The sequence below is a fragment of the Cariama cristata genome, unplaced genomic scaffold, assembly GCF_000690535.1.
Source record: "Cariama cristata isolate BGI_N322 unplaced genomic scaffold, ASM69053v1 scaffold233, whole genome shotgun sequence".
Classification (NCBI taxonomy): domain Eukaryota; kingdom Metazoa; phylum Chordata; class Aves; order Cariamiformes; family Cariamidae; genus Cariama; species Cariama cristata.
The window spans coordinates 185,160-202,749 of record NW_009608707.1 but is presented as its reverse complement, the minus strand read 5'-3'; positions in this window follow the sequence as shown (position 1 = coordinate 202,749).

The window sequence follows — 17,590 nt, the reverse complement described above, 5'->3', positions numbered from 1 at the left end:
AACATTAACCCTCTCTGGCTGATACTCCAATGCCCCGTTATCTTTCGAGGAACTACTGAGAGTTACTACCATCCCACTGACATGCAACCCTATCTTCAGATGTCCCCGATAAGATTACTTTCCATTACATCCTTGATTTCATGTTTGCAACCCTTCTATCAGCCTCCCTCTCCTTTCAGTCCATCCATAACAGCAGTTTGGATACTATCAAATAACACAGATTATAACTTGGCTTTTGCTGCTTATTTTAAGTATGTGCACGCAGCATACAGCAACACATATGTAAGACACGAACTTAGCTGCAAACAAGTTGGATCTGAAAACGAAGCATCCCGACAGCAGCATCAGCTCCAGACGCTGAAGGTTAGCACTGTTTTGTCCTGCAGGACATTTCAGACTGTTATGTATTGCAATTGAACTTGTTCTCCAGCAACAGTTAAATGCCAAGGACAAGTATTTTTTCCTGTTAAAATTACAAAGGAGGAAGGGGAGAAGACCCAACAACAACTGAGTTTAAAGCTCAGAAAATCCCTACCCTTACCTCTGTGCTCCTCCAGTCAAGGCTGAAACAGCACAGCTTTCCTCCATATTACATTTCAGAATCAATGATGTCTCTAAATAAATTTTACACAAACCAATTTATTTCCCAACCGCCCTTTCTTTTCAAGCTCTATTCCCAAAAACATTACTTCTCAACAATAATTTAACAGAAGTGATAGATATTAAACAATGTATGATTGTTTGGTTTAGCAGCAACATTCTAAGAAAATTTCTGTTAAGCTCTTAAAACAAATTACTACCATTAATAACATTCCACAGAGCAAGAGTTACCATTTTTCATTTCCACAGTTGAACTAAAAAAAAAAATTAAAAAATAAAGTAGCACATGCGTTTCACATGCTTTTTCTGAAAGAGCTTACTGTACAGCATCCCAGTAGTTTACAGAGCAGATTCATTCCATAACTGCTCCCTTTCCAATTCAGGTCCTTTCTGTCATACTCTGCATTTTTTTCACTGGGTTAGAGGGAGGGGAGAATAGAGGCAGAGAGAGAAGGAGAAAAGAAAGCATCCTACTAAACTCCTATGATTTGAAAATATTCACCAACCATCCAACCCACCCTCCTCCCTCTGCCCATTATATCTCTATTACACATATTTGTACCTAAATCCAGGATCCAGTATTTACAGCCACTCGGCTGCCCGTTGCTGCAGCAGGTAGGATTAACTGAGTGAAGCGATCCCAGAGTGTCAATCTGTTTAATCCTGTTTGGCATGGTGAGGAGTCAGCTGCTCCAATACCCACAGCTTACAAATAACCTACTTGCCCGCACCCCAGGGATGTGTTACAGCTTCTCCTGAAGGTGTTCACCCAGATAACATTACAAGCAATGCCATCAGATTGAGGAAGTCGCTGTTATCTTCTCAGTCTGGTTTAGCCCCTGCCCTGCCGTCAGAGCAGCTCCTCTCTTCTAGGGATGCTCTCCTCTGACTCACTGAGCACAGTTCCAGTCTTTAAATTCACATGTGGGAATAGCCAGATGCAGCAGATTACACTCTACCGTAACTACCCTAATTGAGGCTCAAGATGATCTCAAAAAATACAGCAAACCAGCTATTTTTCCTCTCAGCCTTCAGAAAAGATGCAGTCTAGTACCTCTACAAAGCTTTATAGTAACTGGAATGCACAAAAACAAGCTTTAACACCTCTTTTTATTTTACAGTGCACAGTTAGTTTTTAATGCTTTAGGTAAAGCCATAAGTACAAAAAGATGAACATTTTCTGGTCAGCTAAACTATGCAGCACTTGCCCTGGAACTTCCATTTTCCTTGACAAAATGTGTACCAAACAACTGCCCTTACCTTCATCTTCTTTTGAGTCTTTTTTTGTGGAAAAAAAAAATAAATTCTAACACTAGAAAACCCACACTTTTTGATAAATCATTTAAGATCTTGCCCGGTTTAAATTGCATTTCAGATCTTTTCACCTCTAAGCTCATATTCTGCAAGATAAAATTCGAGTTCCTCAAGCTGTCTTCCTGTTCAGTAAACTGAAACGTGTGTATTTTGGTTTTTTATCCATGCATTCTTCACCTAGCAGGCCACACAAGCATTTGTCCATAAATATTAATTTTTGTGTGGTGTTTTTTTTTTTTAGATAAACACTTTACAAACCTAGAGAAGATGTTTAGTTTCTTCCCCATAACACATCATCTAAAAGACATACAAAAAGCTACATTCACTAGATAGATCAAGAGCTATGAAGCCAAAGCAAGGATTAAATTTCTGCAAAAACAAAAATTAAATGCTTTCATCATATTGTCACAAAAAAAGAGCCCTAAAATGAGACTGAACAAACAGTACTGAAAATACACAAGCATGTAGTGGGAAAGAAGAAAATAAGGCAGTGAGGGGGTTGCCAATGGTAATAGCACAAATGAGTGCATGTAACACAAAGATAAACAGGAATTTTTTGTAGAACTGATAGCATATAGGGTCCCAGAGTCAAGGTTTATCATTAGCACTTAACACAAGTTTGGTACACGCATGTTATCCTGTTTGCACTATCAAAGAGTCATGCTCACCCTCCACCTGAGACTAAAGTTTTGCTTTGTTCATGTTTCTAATGAAAGCCACCCTAAATTCTGCATCGGTTTTTCCTTCATAGCCTCCTGCACCAAAACCATTAATTCTGATTTCTGAACATTTTTCTTCTGACCCAAGACGACTTTCAAATAACACTGAATTCCTAAGTGGAGAGGGAGAAAAAAAGCAGCAGAAGAAAAAACCCTCTTTCTTCAGGATAAGTGATCTTTGTAGTTTGCCACCTACAGTGAGACTTCCACTAAGGCTAGTTTATTCTTCATGAAACTGTGGAACATCTGAAAATGATCCCAGTTTCTAGTTGAGTAAGAAAAAAAATAAATGAAACAATCTCTTTCCTCTACTCCCCAACAGTTCCCACGCACATTGAGCATACGAAAGAATATCCAGCCATTCTTATTGTAGTTAAACTCTCACATCTTTAACTAATGCTTAGAAAAAGTTAGTGAAGTTACCAATATAGCTTTGATTTCCCCATGTAATCTAAGAAAGCTCTGACTAAAACACAGCAAAATTTATACATAAAACTGGTTTTGGGTTGTTTTGTTTTGCTTTTTAACTGCATGTAGACTGACCTTATAACACCAATAATATATGCAAGAAGATATTTTAAATACTTTGGGAATCACATAATTTCCAGCTTGCTATTGTAAAAAGTTCTTCTGTTCCTACTCAAATCAAACACCATTATTTTTAGGTTTCGCTTTGACCCTTTCTCTTCTCAGAAGACAAATCTGACAAGTAAATCAAGGTGGTGGGGGAGAGAGAATGACCACATGAACCACCACATAAAGCATATTTCACAGGTTACATGGTTAAGAAGAAATGATAACGAATACGCAGTTTCTTCGATGCTTACAATTGCTGTAAAAAGCAATTGCTCTGCAGCAACACTGGCGTGGAGACAGCCAACTCCACACGAATGTGCCGCAGAGTGACTGTGGGTATTAGGTAAGCATTCAATTGAAAAACATTTCAATGCATATACTGAAACAATAGCTACAACTTTCTTATGGTCCAAGACAAAGTTCAGACCCATAACTTCTCTGACTGAAGTATAAGCAACAGGGAGATGACTTCTGCATCACAAAAACAACAGACTTAAACACTTGAAGATGTATCACAATTCTCAATTTCTGCCTGAGATAGTGACCTGTATCAATTTATATAACATTAAGTCCAAACAAGCAGCCTATTAATGCCTTTCCACAGTTTCCTTCAGGCTCTACCACAAAGCTCTCTTTGTCCTTTAGCTCCATCAGGTTTTCTGTACTCCAGAGCCTTACCCTGCATTAGCTCTCCCTGTCTGCTAGACAGCTCCTCCTGTGGCTGCTCGAATCAACAATTTTTTGTAGGAACTCATCCTTGGTAATAACGAACCAGTCAGGCAATCTTAATTCTGCAGGCAAGAATACGTCTAACATGACGAACCCCTCCAGGCAAACCCACAGCAGGGCACAGAGGAGGGTGGATTGCGCAGCCCGTTGCACAGCAGCATGGAGCTGCCCCCCACTTCATCTGCTGCTTAAATATTCACAGACCTCAGCCCAATGGGACAACAAACTTTGACCAAATTAGCAAAGAAAAAAAAGCATATACTGACCCATGCAATTTGACAGCATTTAAAGTAGTAATTTTTTTAAAAGTAAAAATTAACTGTTTCTTTTTTCATCTTACCTACATAAAGCAGAAATTAGTTTTCTTGGCTATACATTTTATAAAATTTCCTTTGAAAAAGTAGACAGTTATCAGCTTCATTTCTGGAAGCAAAGTACTGATGAAAGGCCCTTCAGACCCCTAGCAATTTAAGACATTTCTCAGTTACTTAAACCTGTGACAAAACAAGTCTCCAGGTAAACATATTGTCAATGGCTATTTCATGAAGATTTTAAAATTCCAGGCAAAAGAGCCCTCTCACTTTTAAGACAACATTTTGTAAGAAAGACTACATCCCAATGAGTAAACAAAGAAACTAAAAAAACTCCATTAGAAGAGCACTGTATATCCTCAATAGATAAGGTAGAACATACTTTGTATGACATACGTAAATGAAGAATCACATGCAAATGAAGCGTCACACACCTGTATCTATTACTACAGTGAAGGAATGGGATCAACTTTGTGCAATTAATCTCATGGAGATTAACCTCATGGCTGATGGACAATGTCAGACTGCCCAAACCATTTTAAGGCATCAACATTTTGCCCGCTCACCCCAGCCCACAAGTAACAGCTCATCAGTCTCTGCCAGCGGCAGTCAACAAATTAGCTTGCCACAGCTTCAGCTTTTCACACGTACCAGCTCCTAACTGCAGCATCTGCAACCACTGATTGCCACTGTATAAACCTCCCTATGGAAGTGCTACCTCATCTGAGAGTACTATTACTAGTCTTGCACCTAGGAATGGAAACATTCATCCTTTCTTTTGTTTAAGAGGACAGCTTGAGTTAAATCGACTGCATTTCTCATACTTCAAGACATCTGCATGGTAACAGAAGTAACAACGTACATTAAACCAAGGATAAACAGCATTCCAACCTAAGCTTTGTAAGGGCCCATTACGTTTTATACCATCTTGGGGAAAACAAGCAGAACAACAAAGGGAACCTAATAAAATGCAGAAATTTCATTTTTAAACATCTATTTTGATTTGCCTCAGAACCTGAAAAAGAAGCCGAAGAGCCAACCTTTCTTCCTTAATATCTACCATTTATGAAAAAAAGAAAAAAGTTTCAAGGATTATAGCATTAAAAAACCCAGCTTCAAAATTCAATGTTGTTGTCAAGCAAAACTAGATCCATCTCCTTCTCCGTAATCTTCCCTCTTTTATTCCAGACATTCCATTTACAAAACCAATTCATATATTTTTTAATCAGTACTACAAAGTTATTTAAAAAAAAATGTGTTCATCTTAAGAGTGGAGAAGCATATACAAGATATTTGAAATTAATAGAAGAGTGAATTCTTTGTTCAATTCTGCCAGCACCTAAATGTCACGATTTTAAAACCATTTTTAAGTGATCTGAGGCAAATGCTTTCATCATTTAGAAGTGCACCGTTCTTACAATTTTGAGTCATGTTTCTGCACATGGGAGAGAAAATATTCAGACTTTTCCAAAACCGTGCAGGACCAAAGACCACCCAGACCTAGGAGCCAAAGTTAGACATAAATTCATAACTATTAAAATTCTTGAACTATATTAACATTGCACAAACCAATAGGAATTTTATTTACAATATGCATTTCCCATTAAAAAAAAATAAATCAGACAGACTTTGCATACAAATCCTATCTTTGGCAAGTTAGACACTCTGCTTCACACCAAAATACTCTTAACCAAGAAATTGTAGAACAGCAAAAACGCATCAATAAATAAATCTGAGGTTGAATCTTCAAAGGTGAGCTCCCACAGTACGATGAAAATTCTGAAAGGAGCCTAGCTTTGCCTTTTCCTCAGTGTACAATGTGTCCACAGTTTAACTGCTTGGAGCACAGCTGCGCCAGTAGGATCTGGTTTCTTCAGCTCCAAACACAAAGATCATCCTGTTCCCAAAAAACAGTCTCGCTGCTCCTCAGTCGCACAGATAACACTGCCGGTTTGCAAGGAGCGGAATCATTACAACAGTGGCTCTTTGGATTTAAATTCAGCGCGTTGTTTCCTGTTCTTTACTACCAGTGCTGCCAGCTGCCAGAGACACTTCAAATTGAATCAGTCAGAAATTGTATTTTGCAATGAATTGTGTGAACATCCTTAACTTGAGATTTCCAAGAACTCCTTTCAAAATACTGGGGTGTTTCAATCAAAAAAAAAAAAAAAAAACCAAACCCAACCCAAAACCACAACCAACCACCACCTCTAACAAAACATGAAGGCTATCTAATTAGCTGGCAAACCTGGGAAAAGTGTTTTCTGATTGAGGGTAAAGAGAGATTTTCAGCTGAGTGATTAATAACTTTCCCTTCTACATCTTGGGTAAAGCATTTGTCAAGAGCAACTGATATCAAGACACTGAAGTACTCGGGCTTTAATTAAAAATATTGGGAAATGAACCATTTACCCAACTATTCAGTCACCAAGGTCAGGATCTAAACAAGTCCTTCCTGTCTCCAGCTTTGCAAAACATGCCCTAGCTGTTGCTCATGCCTACAGTAAGAAAGAATATCAAAAAGCACATGACATCGTAAACTCTCTCCCATCTTAATCATTTAGCTATTATTTTCTTGAGTTTTTAATTCTGTTCTGTGCTGTAGCCAAGGAACTGGAGCCTGTATACCTCTCCCAAGAATGAAGAAGCCTTTCACAGAAATGATGAGATGTTCAGTGTCCCTGGTCTTCTGTTTATCTGGAAAAGCTTTGGGAAAATTCTGACTCCTCAACACAGTCACCACTGCAGCATGCCAAATCAGCTTGAAGGATCCCAGCCACTGTCAGCAAAACCACAACAAACCAGCTTCAGATAATTCAAACAAAATCTTTTGGATGAGTGTAAGGAATGTTGTTCCACATACATTCACTACTTAGCAAGGGGTGGGAGGGGAGAAGAAATATGCCATGCCTTGTCTCTACATTGGAGAAAACACAAAAAGTGTTCCAAGCAAGAAATACTTGCTGTCCTAATGAGACATATTGAAGAAAAGCTCATTTTTTATATTAATTTTATTATCCAAGTTACTCTTCATCATCCTTTTTTTCTTAATTTTAATTTTCTGATGTAGTCTTCTCAACCATATTTAAAGCACCCTTTCTCTTCCCTTCCGACTACAGAGAAAAAAGGAATCAGCCTGTTGGTGTGAAAAAAAAATCTGGTGAAAACAAGGTTTAATTTTTCAAACCAGTTGTAACTGTACATACAGGAGTTGGGATTCTTTTTAACATAAATCTCTTAGCTAATTACCTTAACTGGAAATGCATGCAGTCAAAGACAAAAGGAAAGGGTAAGAATATATTAATCAGAACTGTTCAGAATACTGAATTATGTTCTTGACTTAAAATTTATTTCTTTTAAGTCACTTAAAAGCAAAATGAATACTTCATGGAACCAAACTAGGTCATTAAAGATAAAAGGAATGTTTTTAAAATTGGACACGTACTCCCCGTAAGAAATACTGATGTTGAAGTTCCATGCATATGCATCTGAAGGATTTGCTTCTGCAAGCTGTGTGGGCTACCTGCTGGTTGGTATTACTGACCAAAACACTTTTCTTATTCCCCTTCTGCTAAGTTCCAATTGTACAAATGCTTTTTGGTTAGTTACAAAGGGTTACATCAAGACCTCTCCCCTCCTTTTGTCTCTGCTCAGTACTGCCTACCAGAAGTCATGTCCACATAACAGACCAGGTTAAGTCGCACAGCGCTGCCAGGTATGGCAGATGGAGCCCAGCCATGACCCAACACCCTCCTGTTGCTGGAAGCAGGAAAGGCACACGGGCACTGAAAGCACCTGTCTGGGTTTCAAACATTAGCATTTAACACAAAAAAACTTACACACTTTCACAGCTTCCTTTATTATATGAAAAGATACTTCAGCAAAATGAAGCAACCTCTGCAATTCCTCTGCACTACATCTAACAGGAGGGCAAAATCAGAAACGGGCGTTTTTTCTCCCTCTCTCTGAGCCTGGATTTCACATGCTGCATTTTTGTAAATTATAAACACAGATTTGTTGCTAAATAGATTTAAGTGTATTTGGAGGCTAGCTTTGCCATAGGGAGAAGAGAAAGAAGGAAGCAAAAAACCCACAGGACAGGGGTTTATTCTACATTATTATTCTACATTGCCTATTGTCAAAACACAGAAAGACTAGAAAACGTGTACTGCCAAACAATTCCACAAATGTGAGTGTTTCTGCATTGTAATTAACATTTGTTATCTCTACTCTGAATTTTAGATGTAGAATAATTCAGTCCTGAAAAAGACAAGACATTTCTGTTTGGGTTACACAGTACATGTTTTACAACCATTTAAAAGAAAATTAGATCTGAACCAAAAAAATGAACACAGTCGCACAGTTAACAGATTTGAAAAGGGTATACTGTCTGCAAATTACATCATCACCACTTACTAGAATTGTGAAAATGCAGTTACGAAATAGCCACTGTAATTCTATGCTTTGGATATTTCAGAAAGCAACTACACTCAGTTGACAACGATGCTCCTTTAGGACAGCAATTAAAATTGAGGTGCAAGAAAATTTTTTTAACCGCCACAAAGTTGTTGCACACTCTCTTTTCCCAGTTAGTTCCTCCTGAACAAAGTATGCCATCATGGTATTAGTTTTACATTAGTAATAATGTTAACTTCATGAAGCACACAAAAAGACCTAAACAGGCTCTATATCCTAATACGCATGTTTCTTGCTGACAAAAATATGAGGTGAGTATTCTTAAGAACTTAAAACTTTTCCAAAAGGTAATACTGTTTCAAAAGCTCACAATCTAACAGAACAGTGCTATCTCCTTCTGCAATTTAGAATGGCATTTTGCTTTATAAAAATAATAAAATACTTCTACATGGAAGATGAGACTGTCAAAATAGATAAAATACTTCTTTTCAAATAAAAATCATTACAGAAATGTAAACGCTTGTCATCACCCCGACAACTTCAGTAACAGAGGAAGGCTTTGTTATTCCACAAACAGCAAAGACGACAGTAAAATACTACTACGATTAATTTACTCCAGTTCTGAGGACTGTTATCTCAGCATAGTCTTATGAAGATGATGTGTGTGAGCACTGGATCCCACAGCCTGGGCTTTCGCTTAAGCAAGCAACCAGGGCATACAACAACAGCGCGTACCTCCAAGCTGTGACCTGCTGTAAGCACCTTTTCTTCAGATGTTACTCTGGGCCGGTAACCAGAGCTCTGAGTCAGTGGTTTCCAAACTGATTCTGGTATGACTGCATTGAGTCCTGCCACATCTTTAGGATGAAAGGATAAACACATTTAAGTCTGTTCTACTAAATCAACCAGCATTTAGAGGGTGTGTATTTTGTTATCCTTGAGACAATAAGAAAAGTTAGCACAAAACACACTAGGACCAACAACCAAGTCAGGTCATGACTCTTTAAAATAGATTAGCTACTGACATAAAAATTTTAAGATACATGGTTAACAATTTGGTGATTTTCACCAATCAAGTTTTTCTGTTTAATATTGCCTAAAGCACACTTCAATCCAGTCAACCAGTTTTCAGTATTTTGGGTTTTTTTGTGTGTTTTGTTAAAAAAACAAAACAAAACAAGAACCCAAACAAAAACACAAAACCAAAACCACTTTCACTTACTATACTTTTTGCTAGCGAGCCTTGCTTGCTTTCTAATTATCTTTCAGGATCTTTTTCATCACTACAAAATTCCCTACATTTAACATTTAAGAATCCTCTCCTCTTATTTATAAGCAGAAGAGCAACAGCTTGAACTTAGACCTTGTCGACCCCATTTATTTCCATGTCCCTTAAGCTTATCTGTAGAAAGCAAAAGACGACCCTTCAGCTTTACTAGTCCCTCTTTCCAGGCAGCTTCCCTAGCAGCTTTCCTTCCTTCAGCATATTTGCAGGTTCTTACATGCAACTAGATTTCCCTAAGACTGTGTTTAAGGAATCTCTGTATCACTGATACTTGTAAGCTTATATTAACAAATGAACATATGCCTAATAAGGCTATGATCACACCCAGCACAGTGCAACAAGAATAACCAGTGCTTTTCATGAGCAGAAATACGATTTCCTTCCATTTCCTACATGGAACGAATATATTTTGGGGCAAAATCTTAAGCATTTCTGATATCCCCACAGACACTAAGGGGAGTCTAAGCCTCCACGAAACACTTAGAACATAACAATTTCATGCTGACAAGTCTAACTTTTAGCATAGGGTCACAGGGAAACTCAAGCTGAAAGGGGCCTCAAAAATCCATATAGTGCAACCTTCTGCTCAAAAGGATGGGTCCTTTATGAGATCAGCCCAGATTACCTGGGAGTTTGTCCAGTCTGCTCTTGAAAACCCAACGCACTTTTAACTGCTTCTTTCAAGAAGGACTATTTCTGCTGCACCGTTAATGGTTGGACACAACTGGTTTATGACCACAGGGAAAATGAATACAGGATTCTGGTCATCAAGGACAACTTGATAACAAGCTTACCTAAGACAGCCTTTACTATTATGTCTGCATATCAGTTATGTAAATGTCTTCTATTGCTATAGGGGTTAACCATTATACATCCATCCTAGAAAATGCATACTGCAAATTTCTGAAAAGCATTATAACTACTTTTCCCGGGATCATGAAATGTTTTTATGGCGCTATTCACTTATCACAACAGCCTCTCTTACACAGTTTGCTCTAAGAATTCCATCACTTACTTGTGTAACTTCCACGTTAGAGAATGATGTATTTAATTTCAATAGCTGTCTCAGAAAAATGGCTTGCTATTTGTACTCAACTCAAAGTCAGGAGAAAACACAAGCATGTCCCAGATTGGAACCATACCTATACTAGTGAATATGCACTCAAAATAGTAGCAAAACATTGCATAATGAAGCCGTGATTTGAAACCAATGCCAACAACTTAAGAGACATCAAGGGCATCTGTTAAAAAGTTTCTGATAGAGTTGTGTTAAAAGTGATGCAACATTTCTTGTTTAGCATGCATAACAGAGATTAATATTTTACTATGTGATTGCAGGAAAAGTGAAATGAAGTCAATTGGACATGGACTTTCAGCAGCCTCCTCACAAAAACAGAATTGGAGGAAGTCAGTGGAACACTAAATCCTGCTACTTCCACCTTCAGGCAGTGATGATGACGGATGATGTGATGTAATGTGATGATGTCCTGAAAGATGCACAAGAACATCAGCTCTAGCCTGCTCCTCAACAATTTTCTCCTTTCCACAAAACACTAAAATACCCCTCCCAATACCAAGTTTAAGAATATGAGCCATTGCAGCAGAAGTGCCAGAAAGCTAGGGAATCAGAAGAGAACAGAAGACCTTATGGACGCTATCAATATTATACAGTTCTGAGACAGAAAGAAAACGCATCGGGTAAAATTACCCAGACGGTCCTTGGAAATGAACAGCCACCCCAGCTGCAGGAAAATAAACATCAACAGCTCCTTGTTGTCTGTCACGAACAAGGCAGGTACCACACAGCTATGACAACTCCATGTCTCCAGGAGCACTCTCATGGCCAAAGGGGTGTCCCCAGCCCCACTCTCCCTGTCCTTCACCACCCTGCCAAGCTACTTACTCATTGAAATGGAAGAAAAATTCTTTGCATTGCTCTCAGGTGCTCTTTGGAGCACTTAATCCAAAGCAAAATATGGGTAACAAAGACACCCTCAAGAAGTAATTCTCAACACTGAAGTAACTTTTTCAACAGTTTGTTGCACCTGAAGAAGGACAGTTAAGGAAAATAAATACCACTGCAGGATGTTTTTCTTCAATTGCAACATATGAACAACATTTGCAGGGTATGATTTAAGTTTGTACTCTGTTCTGTCTCAATGCCTTGGTTAGAAAAAGAAACTGCTGTCAGAGAAAGGCTAATTGCAAGCAAAATAACAACTCTCTTGGGAAATCTAAAGCCATCAGAATTGCTGGTTTATGTCCACCTTCTACCTCCCGAAGATCAGCTGTGCAAATACATCTGTTCTGAAGCAGATACTTTTTACACACCAGTTTCCTTTCCAACTAGGATATATAATAGAAATATATTTGGCAGCTGTCTGGGACCAAAAGTACATTCAAGCCCGTATTATAAAATTTCTTCTTTTTCTTAGCTGTAATACTGAGCTCCCAAGCAGGGAAAAAAGCTTTCATTACCTATGTACAAAAATTCCAGAGACAAATTAACCACATACTTATGCCCACAAATAGAATCAGCATGGGAAATACAGATATATCTGACGGGTCTTCCTGGGCTGGGTTATGATAAAAGAACAGTGCAGGAGTTAAAGGCAAGTTTATGCAGAAATCAATCCTATGATGTTTCATAGCACATATAAACTTGATTTTGAGAGAACTCTTCTAGAAATTCAAATAATGAGATTCAATGACTCTCCTTATCTAGTTTAGGACTGCACAACTCCCAGTAAGCAATTCAGAGTTTATTGTTTATTCAAGGCTGAATTAGAATTTGGCTATTAACTCTGATCATCTGATACAGTTTGGTTATAAAGCTCAACGCAAAGATTATGATCTAGTGGATCACAGTCAATTGCTGACATTTGATTTAAATTTACTTATGTTCAAACCATGTTTTTAACTGCAAACTCAACTAAAACCACAAGGTAGGAAAGGCAGGATAGAGAGATTTCTTGTTTTACTTTATACTGCAGCTATTTTATTTACCTGGACTAAAGCATGAGAACATGTTTGAAAAACCACACACAGAAGAAAACCTAAATTCAAACTCTCTTTGCTGCTATTAGACTAGTAATGTTTTTTGGCAAAATATTTGTGATTACATCGAAATTTATGATTTATTAGCTTTTCAAAACAACTGATAATTGTGAAGTTGAACTTCAGCTATTAAAATGCCTGCACCTCTGTTCAAGCTCAAGTCTGTCTGATAAATAAGTTGAACAGACACTGCGGCACAGCTTTTACAATTTTTTGCTAATTTAGATGAGAGAAGTGCGAAATCCAGCTGACTGCTCGGCTTTGCCTCCTGTGAGCTCCTCATAAGTCTTTCTATCAGCTGGTTATCTGGATGGGCAGCCTGCTATTTGGAAATTTTTTGAGGAGGTAATTGATGCACCAAGAATCAAAATTTTTAGATTAACATTTAGCATCTTGTACAACTACAACATGTTCCTCAACACCACCTTCTGCATGTGATCGCGACCGACTGTGTAGCAGAAGCAGACCCCTTTCTGTATGCTGCCCAGGAAACTACAGCCCTCAGCTTTTGTTTGCCCCGAGGCACCAAGGCAAAGCAAGTCCCCCACCTGCTCCGTGCCAGGCCTTACCTTCCCCGCCGCCCTGGGCTGTAACTTCCCGCAGCTGCAAGCCCTGTCAGGCTCACAGGCAGTGCCTTGGCTCCCAGCCATGGCTGGGGATCCTTTTTCCTTACACATGGGCCATGCTTTGCTTGCTTGCAGTCTCAAAACAGCAAAGTCGCCCCTTCTACAGCATCCCTCTGCTTGTAAAGCAAACAATTGCTGCCCAAGTTATCCTTCTTTTCTTCCACTACAAACGGGGTGTCCTTCTTCAATTATTCAAACTGGATTCCCATTTTACTTGATTAAATTCTGCTGCTATCCAGAGCTTCCTCTTCCTATGTAACAGTATTTGGCCTCAACATGGAAACGCTCCATTTCTCAATCATAACTTTTAAAGCTCACAATCACACACAAGACATTTTACCTTTACTCTCTCCCCTTTCCCTTTCATCTAAAATTAATATTCTGAATAGCAGGTCTCCAGTTGTGCAAGAGCAAGCTTACTTAATGTAACACATTCAAGACTCTGTTTTATCCCATTCTGTGGCCTCAATTACAAAATCTTTATTTTTTTCTGGCGAAATATCTCTAGATCACCCATGCAATTTTTCGCTTCCTTAACTCCTGAATAGAAGGTCCCCACACCAATTCAAGAACAACTCTGATGCTTGCAACACCTGGCCCACACCACTCCTTCCTATCTTGCAGGTGTAGAAAAGGGCTTACACATAGCTCTTTCAACAAATTTGTCAATCTTTGTCTTGGAAAGTGTCAGCTGTTTGATCCTCCATATTATGATAGATTCTTTGAGAGATACTACGGGGGGGGGGGGGGGGGGGTACAACAACCAAACCAAACCTGCTGAAATAACATTTTTTCTGTTTATGGCAGCAGTCAGGACAGTATCCTGAAAGTAAAATCAAAAGCCAGTATTCAGTACTGCAGTGTTATACACATACCTGGATTATACAAACACGTAAAACAGGCAGACGTTGTACCTCCAGGTAAACAAAACATCTCTGTGGTCAAGTTTTGAACCAAACAGATAGTAACACGCATTGGCATGTTAGACACGGTCCCAAAAAAATCCATAGCTTAAAGAAGACACATAAATGTAAGTCTCATGAGCAAAGGCCTGTTGTAGCCTTTCTAGCTCTCCCAACAGTAGCATCTACAGAAGGCGTATGATGGACTATCACTAACTCTTCAGACTTCAGAAGTACTCATAAATTTGGAAAAGACTGAAGTTGTTTGTGAATATCTTGCCTCTTTAGATCACAATTTTAAATACGTGCCAATTTTTCTGAGTTTACACATTCAATTTCGTTATACCGAATCCTGTCCCCTGCTCTTTACCCAAAGCTCTGTGGCTGTGTAAATGCTCTGCAATCAAAGGAAAGAGAACTGCACATATGAAAAGGATGTACCACAGAATGAAAAGAAACCCTTGTTAAAAAAAAGAGAGAAGCACCAAATAAAACAACAGAAACATTCTTTCTCTCCTATGTCCAATAACATGTGGAGAATCATTGCAAAAAAATTGTTGCCTTATGTATTACTTGTGAAGAACATGTTCTTCCAAAGCTAGTAATTTATTTTTTGCAGAGTGCACCAACTGTTATTCAACCTCTTCACTACCCACTTGTTTTTTTCCCCCCATTATAAAAGGGATTTAGATTTTTTTAAAAATGTACTCATCTGTAAACTGCATTTCAAATTGATTAAATGACCCAAATAACGTAAAAAAATAGATTTGCTATCCAGCAGAGCGAGCAAGAGGTCTGGAACCCACAATCAACCCTTCCCCTAAATTACTATCTACCTAGCAAAGGTTTTTTTTCTGTGTAATGCTTTCCCCATAAGATAACAAACAGTTTAAGAATAACTACTGTAAAATTTTAGCAATTGAAGATACCATAAATGTATTTTTTTTAACCATTGATATGGATTAGATATTTAACATAATACACATTCTTAGAGGACAAGTAACACCTACACTTGTAGGCAAGTGATGAGAGTCATTTTTGAGGCTGTCTTCTAACATGAGACTAAAACAACATTACCTTTCATGGTTGACAGATAATATGTGGACAGACAAGGAATGACCAAGATCAGCTGTCAGAAGTAGGCTTCACTGAACATACTTTCTGCTTTAATAATCTTTCATGTTGCTCTACTTTGGATAATCATTTCAGATAATTAAGGCATTAAATATCATCCAACATTTCCGTACTCAGTGATGCAATGCGGTTTTACACAACTTAAGAACCAGCTGTAAATTAGAAGAGGTTTGCCATTTCAAAACTTTGAAGCTCACTTCACCTCTGATATGCCGTGGCATTCCAGCTTGTTTAGTTAGCAAACAGTATAGGATAAACACGATTGAAAAGATCAAAATTGCAGGGTCCATAGATACTAAAAGGAGTGCAAAACTCTTTGCTTCAACAAGCCATTTGTATAGGCTAAGCACTTAACATCCAAGCAGCCACCCCCACCACTTCTGATGGTGATCATCTCCCTTTTTCCTTTGGAATTATATAAAATCTGTTCTCTCCCTGAATCTCTTACAACAGCTTGCAATGCCAGACACGCACAAATTCCAGACTCGTGTCTACTGCACGTGGCTTAGCCCATGAACTGTACAGAATTACTCAGACTTGATGCTCACACTGCAAGCCTGACATATGACATGTATTTTCAGACCTATAAATTCCAGAGGGCAATATCCTAATTTGTTGAACCATTCAAAAACTCTGAAAATTCTACTGAATTATGGTAAAAAAAACCAAAAAACAAAAACCAAAAAAAACCTGTAGAAGTTGTCCACCCAAGTACAAGTTTGTTTTTTTTTTAGGAATTCATACATCAATCAGTGCCCACAATGAACAGTTCTCAGAAGATCATCTAATTGTTTTTCCATTCTTCTGATTAGCATATCCCCCAATGCCTTAAAGATCTTTACTCAAATGCAGCACTTGAGAATGAATAATTGCTTTGTGGGATTGTCTGAGCTACTTCTAACTATGGGGGGAAAAATAAAATCAAAGCACGCCACTAATTTTTGTAATCCCTCTGTGAAATAAACACTATCAACCTCTTTCAAGCAATAGAAAGTTGAGGTAGAGACGAGAGTGAAACGTATCCAGTAGTTTCAAGTACCCAGTCTAAAGTTGTTTGGTTTTTTGCCTTTTTTTTCCCCTCCCCAGATTACTTAACATTATATAATAGTTTGCATGTTCAAGACCGTTCACACTGACTTCAGTCACAGCCACATGCATAGGGAACTTTACAAATCAAACATCCAGCTCCTAAAGCCTGACACCCAGTAATGTGGGAATAAACAATTAACAGCTGTGTCTTATCAGCTGGAGTGTAGATGGCAGGCCATAACATCCCACAGGAAGCCTGTGGCAGAGGCAGGGACAGAAGTCACTTCTGCGGCTGCCTTCAACCCTGCAAATCATGCTCATTCTAGCAACGGCCTTTTCGTCTTCAGTCTCCATGATTAATACAATTAATTAATGCTCTTTATTTCAAAGCAACATGTCAAACAGAAACTAAAGTAACTACAATGCTTTGTCCTATTTTCCCCAAACAAACACTAAAGGAAAAAAAAAGCAATAACAGATTATGTCCACAGGTTTGATTAAGAAAAGTAACCTCTCAAAAACAAAAACAGCTCTGTCTCTCCCTCAGGAGTCTGAATGGCTCAGTGTTTTATAACATATATTGTCCAGTACATTCTGCCTCTGCTAATAAAACTCTCTGCATTCAAAGGTGAAGTCCCCTAGCTCCAAAGGAAATTGGATTTATCAATTCTGTAAGTGTTGTTTAAAAAAAAAAAACGAACAAAACTCCTGTTGACATTTCCATGATTTCACCCTCTAGTCAAAGAAAGAAATGTCACCTAACTGCATTTTCCAATTTTATCATCAGAACAACTGCAAACTTTCACTACCTAAACTGTTACAGGACACAAGAGGATGAAAAAGTATTCCAGTATTCCCAACTACACAGCTCAACCCTTCAGATTCCCCCCCC